Source organism: Halichoeres trimaculatus, unplaced genomic scaffold (assembly GCF_033239565.1).
Source record: "Halichoeres trimaculatus isolate MK-OKI-2021-1 unplaced genomic scaffold, fHalTri1.1 fHalTri1_scaffold_13, whole genome shotgun sequence".
In the NCBI taxonomy this organism is placed as follows: Eukaryota; Metazoa; Chordata; class Actinopteri; order Labriformes; family Labridae; genus Halichoeres; species Halichoeres trimaculatus.
In genome coordinates, this window is record NW_027437191.1 from 18393610 (window position 1) to 18411529 (window position 17920).

The following is a 17920-nucleotide window of genomic DNA, read 5'->3' on the forward strand; positions in this document are numbered from 1 at the left end:
ATGTGCTGCTAGACTGCTTTGAGATCTTTAACTTACTTCCAGATTTTTGTCATTTTAAAAACAAATAAGTAATTTAGTTTGATTATCTTGCCAAATTTACATTCATAACAAAGCTGTTGCACGTCTCGCTCCATACTATAATAAGTCCTCTGCACTGTTCTACTCCAGTTTTCCTTCAACTGTACAAAACTCTTCCTCCTTTGTAAACTCTAACTCTGTGTCTCAATCTAGAAAGGTCAGCAAAGACAGACAAAAAGGTCAGGAATAATCGACCTGCTCTTGCCCTTTGAGAACAAAACTGATGATGATATCGCAGCTGGCTGACTGAATTCTGTTGTGTTTGGTTTGGAGGGAGGGGTGGGGTAGTGATGTGGGGGCCAGGGGAGCAGGTGTTTCTCTGCATGGGTGCACAAATGGTTTGGTGTTTTGCATGCAACAATTACAGGTGACCCTTTCAACCGTGAGATGGAAATGAGATTAAGCTGGTTGATAACACAGAAATGAAATGTCTTCTGAGTCACGGTTTTTCCTGGAACCACTGACACATTCACTAACAAGAAATGCCTTTAGTCTGTTACAAAGGCCTGCAGCCTGCAGTGCACTGCAGTCTTTGAACCACATGATGGCGCTGCTGGTCCAGTTTTGGGGGTCAACTAAATGACAGAAAATATGTGTTTAAAAAAAGTATGTGAGGGTTGTTTTGTGATTCAGCTCCTCGCCACAGGAGTGAGACATCTCAGAGGCATGTGGGATGTTTTTCAAAGGTGGATAGAGGAGCAACAACAAATGAAGTGCCTTTGGGTGTTATGAATTTCGTTTAGGTACTTAATTTGCAAGTGAGACTGAAAATGGGAGTAAAAATATGACTATACAGCAGTTCAAAGAGAGTAGTACAGTAAATATTATATGTCTAAGGGCAACCTGAAGTACCCATTTACATGTACTTATACATACACAGATCTTAGCTTGTCCTTATTTGACCCCCAACCAGGTTTAAATTAGGCTTAAATCTATACCAGAAGAAGCCTTTGCATCAAAAGACAACAGGAAATATGCTTACTAAAATGAATACAGTGCAATATGACAGTGTATTGCCGAAAAAAGCAGCTCTCATCAGGGGGACTGCTGAGTGTGTTTGTGTCCAACCCTCACTGCAATGGATTTTAACTGCATGACTCGTCCCAAAAACCTTTAATGGATTATCATTTCACTCATTATTTTTCACAGTATGAGTTGCCAAATTTTACCCCAAAAAGCTGACATGTGCAACAGAATGATGTAAAAAAAAAAAAAAAAAAAAAAAAAAGACTCATATAGTGGGGCTCAGTGCTTAGTGCTTCCAGTGTGTTTCAACAATTTTGACATAATTGTAAAATCCTTTCTGCATCATTGCAAAGATTTTGAGTTTACCTTAAAAATTATGGAACTATAAATGGCATTTTTTTAGAACACTTTCACTGTTTTATGCTACTTCCAGAGCTAATTTTCTCACTAAGATGGGCACACACTCTGCATTAGACCTTATCTGTTTGTTATTCCTGAAAATAACCAGTTTACCTAATTCTGCATGCCACATGCCTCCAGCTCAAGGCTCAAAACGATCAAATTCAAAAGAAAATCCTCAGTCTCTTACATCAGGGGTAAACCTTAAGATAAGTTTGCTTTATTTGTCTAGACATATTCCCAAATGTGGTACGTTTATCCTGCAAGATAAAAACATAGGGTATAAAAGTTATTTGGTTTCTATTATCAATCTAATGGTGAAACTAAAGTGATAGTTTTAAGGAAATATAAATGGCAGCCACGATCTGAGAGGTTGTAAAAGATGGGTGATGAAGCCTCGGATACAGTATGCTGAATACTTTATTTGGCCCAATGGTGGGCCACATAAAGGTCAAGAAGAGTGTCATCCTTTAGGGGGAGTTGTACCCTCCATGGTCTAAGTGGCGCGGTCTGTCAGTCCAGTCTTCAAACCTGACTGCAGTACAACAACCTGACACTGGTGTGCGCACTGCAGCTTTCACTCCATCCTTCCTTGAGCAGGTTCTACACACCAGCGGGAGTCAAGTCAGCTTACGTCAGAGTCCGGAAGTCACAACCGTGAGCCTCCAAAATATGCGACTAACTATTTACTACTAGAAACACTGAAAGTAATCAAATGGGAAATAAACAGCTTTATTTCGACAATTCTGCATTAAAATGTATAAATAAAAACAGAGACGTGAAACGTCATTTTGTGTGTATAGTCAAAGTTGTCATTTGCTACGAAATGTACTTAACAAAACGTATCCAAAGATATAAGAAACCCTAATTGTGGTGTATTCATTTTGTCTGTGGGGTAACTTTTGTCTACTTAAAAGATAATTAATTCGAGTAAACGTTAGCTGTGCGTTTTAAAATTTTTGAGATGAGGCATCATCTTTTCCGTCACTTAATTTGAAAAGCTAAGACCGGAAGTGAAGTTCCCCCCACTTTGGATGGTTTGACACCGGCCATCCAGCACAGAGCAGCCCCGACTGCCGTATTCAGAGATTCCAGCTCTCCCAGTTCCTGCTTCCGCCGCAGCATTTCTACACTATTTTCTGGAGCAACAAATCTCGGCTGCTGCTGCGTCACGCCCAGTCCTCCGTAGCCCCGGTCGGATGCCGCTGGATGCCGGTGTACCATGCCAAGGTAGGTGATAATAACCGTGGTGCATGGCGGAAATGTAAGAGCGACGGAGGCAGCGCTCAGATCATAGATCCCCCCTCCCGCTACATCCCGGCCTGTTGACTGCGCCGCTGCTGGGATGACGGTGACCAAATAGCGGTCACGGTAGGCAGGGATTTCTGGTCCCGTTATAACAACGCCGCTATTGGGGTTTGTTATAAGGGCTGGACCGTTACTTACAGGCACGCGACATCCATATAAACTGCCCGCGCTCTTCTTTGTTTCTGATTTACGTTTGGGGAAGCAAGTGTGGATGTTCAAAACAATTCAGTGTCCATGTAAGGGCTGCGGCAGTTAGCCTGAAATTCAAACCGCATTTTTATCTGCTCCTGTCAGTTTAAGTGAACGGGTATTGACGTGGTTTAATTTGGCAGCTTTGTTAAAGCTAGAGACATCAACATTACCAGACGCGAGTAGCTTATAAGCTAGCTGCCTGTCTGTGCGTTTGTTTCTGTTCGTCGCGAGGCTCTCACCGTTAAATGACAGGGAAATGCGTTTGACCTCCACCCTCGATCATATTATTCAGCCACATGACATGGGGTAGGTCGGTGGTTGACACTTGTATGTTTCCTTGTTTGTGCGATCATTGTGTTCAGTGTGCAAGGAGCAGACAAAGCAGCTGCCTGTGTTTCAGCATCAGTGCACCGCTGCCAGTATCAGACATCGGTTTGTAATAATCACCACAGCCAGGCGTGCGTTTGTTTTCAGTATCTGGAGGTGTGGTTAACGTGTAATAAGGCCTGCTATGTGATTATGAAATTAGACGGCTCAGCTAGTGCTCCAGAGAGTCCGCGCTGCCTTCATCTACACACCAGGACTACAAGATAAAGCGGACAGGGTTATTTCTGCCTCTATTCCTCTCCTCTTTACACAGCTGATGATAAGATAGATGGCAGCAGCAACATGCACAGACAGTGAATATCAAGTCTGGCGTCATGGCTGGGGAAATGAGGAGCGTGGGTCATCCATTAAAAGAAGCAAAGCTTTCATAATAATGTGAAAGAGCCAGTGAATGGCTCGTGATGTGTACTTGTGGATGAAAAACAAGTCGATTGCAATCCTTGATGTGGTGAAGCTGTACGGAGCAGAATAGACCTAGTGAACATAGAACACAAGTATGTTGAAATATGTGTCAAATCACCTGAATTTAAAAGTCTTTTTGTTTTTATCAACTTGGAACAAACCTTCAAATCCTCTAAGGAGCAGAGGCCTGTTTCTTCACCCCAACTGTAGCACTGAATGGACAAACTAGTAGCAAAAATCTATCTGAATTAGTGAGTAGCAACATTAAATGCAGCGGTTGGAGGGCAAAGAGGAGAAAGTGGTCAAAGGAGAAACTTTAAAAATGGAGGGTCATTTTTCAGATGCATCACAGGAGCTTCCTGTCCTCAAAGGCCATTGTTGCTTCATCGACATCGGGAGGGGTGATCAGGGGAGCATTTCAATTTTAAATCCAACCGCTAGATATTGCTTCATTTTTTCACTCCTATACTGTACCTTTTGTGTTAAACCGCAACAATATTGCATTGCGATATAAGTACTGTAATAATATTGTAATGTCATGCCTCTAGTGGTTCTCGCTGCACCAGCTGACATTTTAAACTCTTGGCGTAGGAGTGGCTGTAAAAATGTCATAACATCTAAACTGAAGAAGTTCAAAGCATGTTCTAGAAAAACAAGCAGTTTACAAGACAGATTCAATATTAATTAAGTGCAATACCAGCTTATTGCTATTACAGAAGTCGATTTGTGGTTGTTTTGTCCCTCTTAAGTGTGGTATTTCATAACACTTAATTTTTCCAGCTTATATTGAAAGGCGTTTTTCATCTCTGCAAAGCTCACAGTGATTTGTCTTCCTGTGACAGCTCATTGTTTGACAGTAAATTATAAGCCCATATGGGGTTGTGTAGTGCCACAATTACCCCCAAGTCTCGATCAATTTACAGCCAATATCCATTGTGTTCTCATCTGAATTGTAGGTGCTGACAAGGGAGAAACTCAACACCAATGGACGACTAATGCATCATTAATGTTATCTAATAAAGTCAGCCACGGTAACTGGGAGGAGATTGATTGAGTTAGCAGGCCTTACCCGTCCATGAATAAGTTAGCAGCCATGTATATTGCGGCGACTGCACCCCCGTGTCATGGTTCAGAGAACTCTGGTGGAGGAAGTGTCCTACTTCTGATGGATTCATGTTTGAATTTGAAGTGTTAAAAATTGTCAGGGGCTAATTATTTTACATAAAGCAAAGTGACTCATGCTTTGGCAACAAACCACTGCGATCTGGGCTTTGCCATTTTTGGAACGAATAGGCAAAGCCATGGGTGGACACATTTATTTCAGCCAAATGATTACATTAGAGCGCTTCATTCTGGGCTGTGTAATTTTTTGATGAAGCACTTAAATAAAATAGTAGTGATAACACTCAAACTAACCCTTGAAATTTACTTGGCAGGTTTGAAGTTATTTTAGCAGAATGCCTCCAGATTGTCTTGTTTCTGCCTTTTGAGCTGATTGCTTTGGACAAATGCTGCATTCTCTACCATGTAGCTACTGCAACACATGATACTGCATCTATAATACAGGAGAGGCTGCTTTCTAGAGAAATAGCCCTTCCTCCCTTCCTCTCAGCTAGTCTATATTCTCTCCCTCTCTCTGCCCCTTGTGCTTCCACCTTCCTTACCTCATGCCACTGTCTGTCTTCATTTTTGACTAATGACTTCATTAAACATATTAGTGTTGCTCTGCCAAAGAGGTTAGATGCAGTGCGCCAAGCAAAAATGGGCGGTGACTCATTTCAGACTTTTATCTGTATTAAACACAGTGCACATTTGTCACGTGGCAAGCTCCATTTCTCTGTTTGGTTTAGCACAGCAAGCCACTGCCAAGTGGAGTTTTATTTAAAATAGCAGTCGGATTTGTTTTTCATTCCAATTCAGCCTGCAATAGCAGCCTGTCACCTGCACAGCAAGTGCCTCTGTTTGCATGAAAAGCCATTCTAATTTCAAGCATCACAGTGTTTTTGGCGCACAGTACAGTGTGTGTATAATGCTTGATATTGGCTCCAGCGTGCTGTTTTTACATCCCCTTTTTCTGCACACTGTTGTCCCAGATATATCCTTGTTTTCTGAAAACGTCAGACGGATGAGAAGAGGAGGCTGAATTGAGCTACGAAGGAAACAAACAACACATTTTGAAGACATGTTCCCAGTATGTGTGTCTGTGTGTGTGAGGGCGTCTCACACTATATAAACACAAAGAATATTGAAGTGAAGAGGCTATGCAAGACACGGTGATGCTTGTTGCGAGCAGCAGCAACAATGCAACCAAAAGAGAACGGCTCATCTGGGGGCATTGTTTAGTTGGTATTGTTAATCTCTGCGCATGGGTTTTCTGCTCCCAGATTCCAGACAATGTACTGTAAATAGAACAGAGAGGGTTGAAAAGAAGCTTTTCCTTTTCCTTTCTGCTTTGAGGAAGAAGAGTAAAATGTTTACATATGGAAACATATTCACACCAATTTCAGAGTCCCAGCATCAAATACTTGATTCATCAAGACCAGAAACTCAGTTGGTTCATGCAGTTCAGCAAGCAGCCACAGTGTGTCTGATGTTGACATTTTGAATTTTTTATCTGAGAGTCAGGGCCTTTGTTAGTTTTACCATCATGGAATGTCTCATTCAGCGTAGCGGTAGCTGCATGCACAACTACAAATAATTGGCCATAAGTTGTGGGAACCCCCTGGAAAACCCTTATCCAACAAATTTGAATTACACATGCATACTACTAGGGCTGCAGCTAGCGAATATTTTTATATTTAAGTATTCTACTGAAAATCCCATCTATTAATCGAGTAATCGGATAAAATACATTTTTGTTTAGTTGAAGAGCAGTTATTTTTCAAGTGAAAATATTTCTCTTGAAGAAATAGATTTTTCTGGTACAACATGTCAGTAAGAGCACTTGCTTTGGTAACTTGTACATCTCAACAAATGTTGCGGACCCAAATGGCACCCGTTTCATAGAATGACCCATTAGTCTCCAAACTCCAGAAAAGAAGCTAGATTTGTTGTTAGTTGCTATTTTGTATAAGAGGAAGCTTGAGGGGTCTGAACACTCTCTTAATATGACCTCAGCTCTGTTTGAAATACCACTCTTGGATCTTTTTTATAATCAAACAATTCCTCGAGGCGGAGAAAATTACTCGAGTAATTTTTGTAATCGAGTACCTCGAATCATTCGAGGAATCGTTTCAGCTCTACATACTACGCATGAACAGCGATTGACATGGCAAGCAGTAATGGTGTGACTGAGAGAAGATAAAGAAAAAACAAATTTTTCAGAAGGAGAATTTGACATTTTATTACAAGAATATAAAACAAACAGCTGTTTTTTGCTAGTCAATCATCAGTGATAAACAAAGAGGAAGAAAATGTAGGACTTAACATCTTGAACAGCGCATGTTGTGTTTCCGAGCGCACAGTAGAAGACTTCAAAATAAATTATGAAAAATAAAGAAATGGAAGCACAGCAGCAGTGTCCTAGTTACTCGATGAATAACTGTACAAGTAGTTGTTATAATTTCACCACATCTTGGAAGGACCCAGACGCATAAAAGCGTAGTGCCAAGTAAACGTGCAAAACTGACAGCAGCAAGCCTTGCTGGTTTGAGACTTCGTTTGTCTCCCTTATCTCATCAAAATTTGTGTCTCCTAAATCTAAATTTCTTGTATAGCTCCAGATCCTTTTACCTTTCCAAAGGATTTGTTCGATCCTTAAACATCCGTTCTCTTTGCATATTTCATCTTTAATGGTGACGCATTAGCACAACTTCCACCATCCTTTAAAAAGCCGAACAGGTGGGCCATAAGCGCCTGTTAAATTAAATGCTCTGTTGGGGCATTAACCTGGCTTATCCACCATTGGTACTAACATTTTGTTTTTAACTCTAATGGCTAGACAAGCATACGGACCCAGGTGTGGAGGTTTTCTTTCTCTTCCATCTTTAGGCTTTTGAAGACAACAGGAAAGACATAAGGAAAACTATGTAAAGGACTTTGTTAAGAATCTAAGTGATGGTTTTTGTATTTAAGCATGGACTTTAAAGCCATCCAACTGCTTGTGATGCTCAGGGACACACCTGTAGTCTTTAGTTCCTGCTACAATTGCTGAATGCAGCCTTTCTAAAGGGCAAAATCTGCAGGGAAAAAAAGCCTTTCTGCAATCATTCTTCTCCTGCTCTCATCCTACCAGAGGGCCATTATTATCTGTATTGTAAGACAGAGTGTCTGTCTTGTGATTGTGAGAGCCAATCACAGGGCGGGTGAGGGGCAGGTTTCCATGGAGAAAAGCAGGCCGGGCCATGAGGCGGCTGAAGCTCAGCTCGAGCTGTGTTGCCTGATCCAAGCTGATAGCATTCTCCTGCAGCAGCCAAAGAAAAGTCCCCAGCAGGCCTGCCCTGCCTTCTGCCTGTCCAAATGTCTCTCTGCATGTCTACCTGTCTTACTAAGCTGAATGTTTGAAGACAGGGGAGACATCTGAATAGGGATTCAGTCGGACAAGCACAATAGAAGCGTGGCCTGATAGCCATGCGGCATCAGATTGGATTTATGTAGGCGTAATGTAGTTCACATAAAGCCTGAGCCTCCACTGACTGTAGTGGGTTCAGAGCATGTGTGAAAGTGTGTCAGGTTTGGGTTGAGGGGTAGACCAGTCAGAGTTCCTGACCTGGAATCCCCCCTCATAGAGTGTGCTGCCTGAGCCCTGTTTAGCCCTGCAGGGAGGCAGCCCAGCCTGCAGTGCTTTCACATTATGAAGGATGTGTTTTTGTGTGTTTGTGCATTTGCTTATGTGTGCTTCTTCTCCTGTATCTTGGGGAGTTATTGCGGCTGCAGCCTGAGCTAGGAAGTAGGTCTGATGACATTTCTTCTTGGCTCATTGGAGCTGTCCAGAATTGGGCATGTACTCATCCAGGAGCAGCACTTCTAACCTCTACTTCAAGTAGAAACACTCATCTGCCTCTTGTTGCACAGCCTTATGTTGGCCTTTGCATGTATTTCTGTGTAGGGATGGGTACCGAATTAGGTACTTTTATAGGTACCGACCGAATTCTGTCAAAACTATCGGGGACCGATTCACTTAAAATCTAAAGGTACCATGGTTAGGTACCTAAAAGCATCCTTGTGACTGTGAGGCAGTGGAAGAGTAGGTGATTTTCCATTTCCATGCATTTTTTTAATCACATAAACACACAAAAGTACCGAAAACTTGTACCGTTGAGTACCGATACGGATTGCCAGGTACAGGGCATTGGTACCGTATCATTTCAAATGTGAAAGATACCCATCCCTATTTCTGTGTGTTTACTAGGGGTGTAACGGTACATGTATCTGTGCCAAACCGCTCCATAAGGCCATTCGGTTCGGTACAGTGCTGTATTCGAATAAGTACAGTAAGTTTACGTTAGCCGCTGCACATGGCTCTTTAATATTCACGTGAGTTCTTCTCTATGATTGGCTGAGCAGGGAAGGCGTTTTAATATTCATGAGGAAAGTGGTCTGGGATTCGTGCTTTGCGATCATATGCATATCATGTGGACGTGACATCTCACGGTGAGCCAATCAGAAGATGAATATCAAAGAGCTTCCGTAGCCACAGGAGCTTGTGTCTGAATTGTGCATCATGGCTGCTGCTAACAACCAACCGGAGCTTGAAGAGCCTCCCAATCCATGTATTAACCATACACCATACACGGTACTTTCATTATCCTGTGTCAAAACAAAATCAAAAAAACGAAATAACTGACTTGTTTTTTTGTTTTTCTGTTTTAAAACCAAAACGGAAAAACGGAAAAACGGAAAAAATGAAAAACCAAGTTTTTCTGTCCTGGTTTGACTGTCTCATTGAAACACACCGGAGTGTGCATATGCGCATATAAGATGGAGTGGATCGTCAGTGATCTGTTACTCATAAAAAACAAAAAAAGCTCAGGAACATGTCTGTATAAACCTTCAATGTGAGTTGTGAGATGTGCACATTGAATATCAAAATATCAAACAAATAATTTTGACACAATCTTTTATTATTTTTCTTTTTTCAGTTTTTAAAACCAGGACAGAAAAACATGTTTTTTTTCTGTTTTTCTGTTATTCCATTATTCGGTTTTGGTTTTAAAACAGAAAAACAAAAAAACAAGTCATTTTTTTCATTTTTTTGATTTTGTTTTAAAACAGAATAATGAAAGAACGAACCAAACACAGATTCATACTGTACCAAAAATGTACCAAACTGTTATTTTTGTGTACTGTTACACCCCTAGTGTTTACATGCAAATACATCTTTTTATCCTCATATCTCTATGAATGTTACGCCTGAAATACACCAGATACGTCTCTAGCGTAACTTCCATTGTGCTGCGTCTTGACTGCGTTTGTGAAACTTCAAACCTGTTGACTCCTGGTTTGGCTCTGCTCATTTTGTCCGTTGCTCATTGTGGTCAAGCTACATACAAACTGATTTTGGCACATTTTTTTTATTTTGAAAGTCACTTGGTGTTTTTAGGTACTTTCTGGTCACGACTTTCTGTCCTACTTGATCTTCCCTGCGTATGGCTGCCTGTTACCTGCAACCCGACAGACCAGCCACGCAGTGACAGATTGATTTTAATGAAACTTATTTGATCCATTCACTAAAACAGAGCAGAGACGCACTGCAGATGCATTTGGTGTATTTTAGCCGTTAAGCACCAGGTCAACAGGAGTGCAGTGAAGTTTGTGGTGCTTCCTCAGCAGGAGGAACTGAATCCACATGGGTATGACACACTGAGAATTTTTAGCTCACCAGGAGCTGCTGAGGGACTCACTGTTGGACACAAACAACCCCCCTCCTCCCTCTCCCTGCCAAGCATCCACCCACCCACCTACAAAGTCCCCTGATGCTTAGTGCCCATGGCCCATCAAACAGTCTTGTCAGGCCTTCAGAGTCTACGGCTCAGACCGGGATCAGAGCAGACATGAAGGGCTGGAGGGATCCAGGGATGCTGCTAAAAATTCTCCACCGCTTGACAAGATACCGCTCAGTCTGGACCTTTAGCATCCCACAGCGCCAAACTTAAAACAAGATCAAAACCAACTCCGGTCTGTAAAGAGCTCTTCTCAGGCCTCCTGAAAGTACAAACACGCCCCACTAGTGGCATCTTCAGATGGATGGGACAGAGATTTGAAGTGTGGAAAAGGCAGATGGGTACGATGGGTGAAATTAGGAGAGAAGAGAGAGGTGGTAATTGGGACAGCTGTGCAGCTTGAGGCGCAAGCAGTCAGATCACCCACCTCACTCCCTATCCCCTCCTCCCTCAGCTCTCCCCTCCCAGAAAAAATAAAAAGCAGTGCCAGAAAGCCAGATGCTGGCCATTAGGATCTCTGTGACAATAGCCCAAATTTACTTTGCAGCCAGAACACAGAATACTGAGCCCACAAGGACAGAGGCACACACACACACAGGGAGAGAACAGATCATGAGCTCATCTGACAGAATGGGTGCATTTCCCACACTTTGTTAGAAAGGTTGTGTGACAGGCCTGCCTCTGTGCAGGGGTTTGTAGATATTATTCTGTTTTCAGCTTGAGGCCCACATTTTCAGCAGCCACTCCACCTCCACTGAAGCACACAAGGACTAATAAAAGGCCCCTATTTAGCCCAAGCTAACTGATCTAGTGTAGGGTGGCCTGTGCATGACCTGAGCACGGGTCCAAAGAGAGTTCAATCTAAGGCACCTGCAAGGTGGGACCTGGACCGTGATGAAAGACCTGCATTATCTTCTTCACAGGCAGGCAGGGGGAGGGGGTGTTTATACTACTGGTGCCAGTCCTGCTCCCTGGAGGGATTGTTTACTCTGTGAGTGTGCTGTTACAGTATTGATCCCTAAGGGTTAAATTCATCAGTGTGACCTCTATTGAGAGGCTAGAGTGCAGGGCCATCTTCACTGCTCGTTGTCAGAGCTAAAAAGGATTCAGTGTTTAAGCCCTCCAACATGTTTGTACCAAGTTCACATGAGGTGAGGCGGTTAACATGCGAGTGTCCATTCCTATACCTATCAGGGTTCAGCGTGTGCGGCATGTGCAGTGTGTATTACAGATGGTTGGCGGCTGAGGGGATTGTAAAGGATCGCACTGGATTGGCCTGATTGGATTTCCATTCGCAGGAGTCTTGTCACCCAGCATGCAGCTCTGCGGAAGACAGCATGGTAGCAGTTAGACAGCACCAACACTGTGAATATACAAAAATTAGCATTTTCACACTGCAGCTACAAACATCAGCTGTACATGATGGAGAAATGTCCTGATCCCCACCACCAATCACTTCACAGACATTATTTAACACTTGTCTGCCATTCTCTAACCCTAGATACATTGTGTCACACAGGCAAAGCAACAGAAGAAGAATCAATCTACCAGGATGACCAACTTTAACAAAAAAAACAGAGTAAAAAATCAGGGTGAAAAGTTTTGATAAAAGTCTGAGATAAGTAAAAGGACTCAAGAGAAAGAGAAGGGCATTGTGCGCAGACAAGAGGGAAGGTTGAATTGTTGGGAGGATGGGGACTCAGATCAGAAACATCTGGAAAGAGGTTCTGACAGCCAGGGGAGAAAGAGAGGAGTCACAGGATGGCAAACAGCCCAGTATGAGTAAAAAGAGAGGACAAGGAGGACAAATATGGAGGGATGGATACAGCTTTGTTAATGGGACAAATGTCGTCTTCAAGTCCTGAGTTTAACAGATAAATTCTAGGCCTGATGAATGAAAAGAGGACGAAAATTCAGGCCAGTCTCAGTCTGTCTCAGCAGTATCCTGATTTGGTAGGGATGAGGATGAAAGGGGAAAAATTACAAGTCATCTGAAGCACCTTGAAGTCTGATCTCACATGAATTTGCAACTTACAACCAAGTTTTGAAAACGTTTCAGCCATGGTCTTAATTCTTCTTTCAAGAGGTGTTTGAAAATGTTGACTTTAAGGACAGGTCCAACGTAAGACAATTTAAACCATTAGGGATTAAGGCCCTGTTTCACCTGAAAACGCTGAAAGGCAGTGAAAAAAAATCTACGTTTACACGGAAACACAGAGGGACTGAAAACACTGTAGTAAGCATGCCAGGCCTGTAGTAGGCGCTAAAATTGTCTTGTCCAGAAGCTGCTTTTGGGAGATTTCCACCTAAGTAGAGTTAAGCCGATCATCTGGTGTATTGGGGAAAACAAAGTGCAAAAATGGAGCAACAGATGCACATTTTGTATAAAGACAGTCATCAGATACAGCAGATTGAGCAGCACAAGCACAACACGGTAGTTCACAGCGATTGTAACACAGTCACAGCGACGTAAATAAATGGGTGTGTTTGGTCTACAAGACAGCAGAAAGGACAAATGTACCGAAACAATGACTGTGAATGAGGTGATGCTGTTTGACATGTGGGATAGCAGTATATGTCCCACCAACTGCAGAGGGGCAGACATTCTCAAAATGGATCCACTAAGCTGGGCTTTCAACGCGATCGATAACAAAATTGAAAGACCCACGAATCATGCCGTACGTGAAAAACAGAATTGGACATTAAAGATCAACTATAGACACTAAAAGACAATAAAATATTATGCCAAACCTTGGAATCACAATTTATATTAATCTGATAATATGTGAAAAAGAGGAGACTAAAATATTGAGTAAACGGGGACGGGACTAGATAAGCTCTGCTTCTCCCGCCTTCCCTTTTGGACATGTACAATGTGATCATCTATTGACAATGTGTGATGTTGTATAAGTGTGCTGACATGACCGAAATAAAAATCAATTCAGTTTAATTGTAACAACGGTACTGTTGTACGCGCTCGTGAGGAGCAGAGTGTGACTGTCAGCGTTCCCACTGAAAACACAGGCTTACCGTCTACACGGCAACGGTGTCGGCAGCGTTTCAGAAAAATCCCACTCTGGAGGCCGTTTTCAAAAGTTTGCATTTTAAGTCGGCTGAAACGCTGTTTCAGTGTCAAAGCAAGGCTGAAACGCAACAAAACTTTTGCGTTTCACCCTAAAACTGTTGTCATGTAAACGGCCCCTAAAGTTGCTCTCCAGAAATGTTCAGTTGCTTTATGGTAATTTTCCTGCCTCCATGGGCTTTTGTCAAGGGGTTGTTAAAACATTGATCATGACAGATTTTTGACATCTGAGCTGTATTTTAAAGTCTTGTAGCCAACCCTCAAAGCCAGAGACACTCTGAATGCTGGTGGAGAAACAGACTTGCAAAAAAATCAGTTTAAAACTTGAAACGCTGAATCGTTCAGAAAACAGCCCAGAAAGGACATTTTGTATCCTTGAAAACAGGCTCTTGACTTCAACAAAGCTTTAATGTGCTTACTATTTTTTCAAAACGCATAGATCTATAAACTACAACTGAATAAAAACAGCCAGTTCCATCAAGCTTGCAAGGCCTTGTCTCTAAGGGATGTTGAAAAGCACTCTGGGAAATATAGGAAATCACTACCTGAAGTCAAATTAGTAAAGAAGTTCTGAAAAAAGTCGTTGGAACAAAATAGTAATTATTCCAATCAGAGAATAACTTCAGGAATGTATTGTTCAGCACATATTGATGTTTTTCTTAAGCAGAAGAGCATCTGAGGCTTAATGTGTTTTCAGCTTTTCTCTGAAAACTCGGCGTGAGGAGGAATTAATGAAAGACAACAGCTGTGAATGGTATGTTCAGTTTTAAGTGGCAGAAATAAATGCATAAACTCAATAATTCATGCTTTCATTTGAATAATACTATACATCACTACTGGTTTTTGGTTGGACGGACAGCGTCCTAATAGCAGCACTTCGGTGAACAAGTCTTGTGTTTGTAATTCAAACCACTGATCAAAGAAGCAGAGATTCCTGCGTTTCTATTCAGACAGAGGGATCAAAGAAGTGTTAAGGAGCAGATTAAACCCTGATCCCAGTAGTGAGATGACGTTAACTCAAGCCCTAACAATTTTCTCACTCAATGAAAGGTGAAAGCATCACTGAAGTAAAAGTACAAACACATCACATCAGCATTATTTTGACATACACTGCAGCTGCAATGCATTTAAAGAATAGATATAAAGTTGCATTAACGTAACAGATGTGACTTGAAACACTTCCAGGAGCTTCTACTTTAGATGACTGTGGGAACGTGTCCCATCAGACCTCTTAAGTGATGTCCAATCACTTGTTTCTTGATGAAATTTCTGGCTACCAAGGAGTTCTGTGTGCCAGAAGAGCCTCCTTCTCAGTGTTTCAGTTATTGATTGTGTTATAAAATGAATTTTTAATACTCATGTTGCAGGCTATACATTATAGGAATTGCTTTCTCTCGTGCTCCGATATGAGTATAGATTTTCTGTGTGTTTACACTGCAAAACAGGGTGTGTGTTTGTTTCACAGGCAGATCATATAAGTATTGCAAGTCTTGTGAAAGTAGCATGTGTTACTCTCAGGCATCTCACTGGCTGCCAGGGGGTTTCCAGCGAAAGAAGCAAATCTATTTTTCAGCACCACATCACTTCTAAAGTAAGTATAAGGGAAGGATGACTGCATGCTAATTTATGTAGGGAAGTTCACAGATGACGTATCGTCCTCACAACCACAGCTATATTCTCTGAGTCTACTCTACCAGCAAGATTTCCAGCCCCTCCCTTTAACTGTCATTGCTAGTGCGCTAATAATTCTAGCTACACCAACTCCTCAGCATCCACCTGCAGGATCACTTCAGGTTTCTGTAAGCAAAATAAATCACATTGTACTGGTACTGCAGTTAGTGCCTTGTGATTTACGCAATGCAGAAAACATGACAGGGTCTTAAAATTTGACAGTGAAGTGTACAAAGAAAATATTGCGGATTTGCTGAATGTGAGTATGATTTATGAAACAAGGGGGTTCCCTTTCAGTCCAAGTGTATTTTTTACAGCCCATGATATGACTTCATGAACTTAACCAAGAAGGACAGATTTTAGGAGGGCACTTCCTCTTGTCCCACCGTTGGTTGAAGAGGGGATCATTCATTCTTTAAGCACCCCTGTTGTAGCTTTACATGATTTACTGCCAAAAAAAACTGTATTTCTCTCACACTGGTGTTTGAGAAAACCTTTATTTTTAGCCTCTGTCTGAAACACTTTGTTGAAACTGCTTTAAAGCTCCCTGTTTTGCAAATCCCCCTCTAACTTGACTGGCCAGCCCTCTTTAGGTCTCTTGGGAGCAGAGCTTTTAGGCAGGTGCCGGTTTAGATTAGTACAGTTTGGTATAGGGATGGGTACCAAATTAGGTACTTTTATAGGTACCGACCGAATTCTGTCAAAAGTACCGTGCACTGATTCAGATAAAACCAAAAGGTACCATGTTTAGGTACCTAAGTGCATCTTTGTGACTGTGAAGAAGTGGAAGAGTTGGTGATTTTCCATACTAGACATGAACACAGCATTGCAAGGTTATATAATGAAGAATAAATATGTCAAATCCAAGTACTTTTATGTTCCATTATCAAACAAATTGATATTTTTTACCACATAAACAAAAAAGTACCGAAAATTGGTACCATTAAGTACCGGTACCAATTGCTAGGTACCGGGCATCAGTACCGTATCGTTTCAAATGTGAAAGGTACCCATCCCTCGTTTGGTATGGATTGGCTCGGTTAAGCCTGGTCCTGTTTCGTTTTTTTTCGTGGTAGGCGGTGTGTTAGCGGAATGCTGGTAGCCGCATCAGTTACTTAATAGCGTGACACCATAGCAGAGCAACACAGTGGAGTAAATCCAACGAAAGAGAAAAATGTGACACAGTAAACAAATAGCAACTATGGGAGACATCCAGCAATTCCCCTTCTTTGGGATTAGCATGTAGCTCTTTGTTACAAAGCGTAATCAAGTTTTGTTTCAGAGAGGAGAAATATAGTCGCTGTCGCAAGGTTCATGACCAATCAATGGTCTGCAGTGTTGTAGCTCCATCTTCCGAGATCGGATCGGTTTAGTCTGGCACACCTACGGAAGTGTCCCAAAAAGTGGGACGGCTTGGCCTGGTTATTTCGGGATCTGTCCCGGGATTAGTCAGTGGAAACACCATAAAATGCGTGCCATGCCGAGATGAACCGAACTGAACCGCTTGGTGGAAACAGGGCTTAGGGCTCACCCTTTGAACATGTCACAAACTTGTTAGGTGACTCTGATGCAGTGACCTTATCATTTCAGCAAGTCTCATCATCAAGGATCTTGTGCTTTTTTTCTAGAGCAAACTGTTTTGAGCAGTTCACAGACAGATTTAGGAATTTTCACACCAGGTGAAAATGTAGCAGTCTGAAAATTTGCGCACTCTTAGTTTGGATATCCAGTATTGTTACTTAATACCCAAGTTTAGGGAAAGCACAACAACCTCTCTTTAAATGACACAAGAGGTTATTGACGACATTTCAGCGATTTATTAGTTGAAAGTATTCACATTTTATTGGTGCAAAAACCCCTTGTTGGTTAATTTCCTCATTTAATTCATGAGTCAGTACATATCACAGAAAGGAAAGATCTTGCAGCATCTTTTTTTCCAATGTCTTGAAGCTTCCATATTGCATATCACTTATTGTGTCATATTATATCACTTTGTGAGTCATCCAGCAGTCTCCACCACTAACAATACCACATGATCCGTCTGACCCAGCTGCTGAGGAGAGAGGGGCCTTCATTCACAGGTCAACAGTTAACCATAGGGTTGTAGCTGCACTGAGCTGTACATTCTCTATTAAGCTGTGATAAGTTCAACTCAGCTGCTTTGTAACATGTCACCTCCTGGCTGCTGCAAGGTTTCTTGTAATCTCTCACCCTGTTAACAGCTTCCACCTGTGTTATCGTTGTTTTGTTGTGTAATGTGAAAGTTAACCATTCAGCAGTGTGGTAACTCTAGTAAATTATCAATTACACTGGTAAAATTCTCTGTCATTTGCATGCAGCCCCTCTCTCTTAGCTTAGAGCCAATCACTGATTCAGTGTAAAATGAAGAAGTCATAGTATCTAGAGTTAAGCTTTTTAAATAGATGAAGGAGTCAGATTTGTATTTCTTTTCTCAACAACTTTGAATCTGGGAGCACGGTTCCAGTTTCTCTTTGATGAGTCTTAAGGCTCCAAAACCCCCAGGAAGGAAAAACAACACTAATGTTTCTTGTTT

The 17920-nt window shown here is 41.8% G+C and overlaps 1 protein-coding gene across 2 annotated transcripts in view; it reads left to right on the forward strand.

Moving 5' to 3' along the window:
* Positions 1–2483: 2483 nt before the first annotated feature.
* Positions 2484–17920, forward strand: part of fut8b (fucosyltransferase 8b (alpha (1,6) fucosyltransferase)) — a 115989-nt gene continuing 100552 nt past the window's right edge. For both annotated transcript variants that reach the window (XM_074685802.1, XM_074685803.1), the window contains exon 1: positions 2484–2673. The gene's annotated coding sequence lies outside the window, so the exon portion shown is untranslated. The remainder of the gene's footprint in view (positions 2674–17920) is intronic.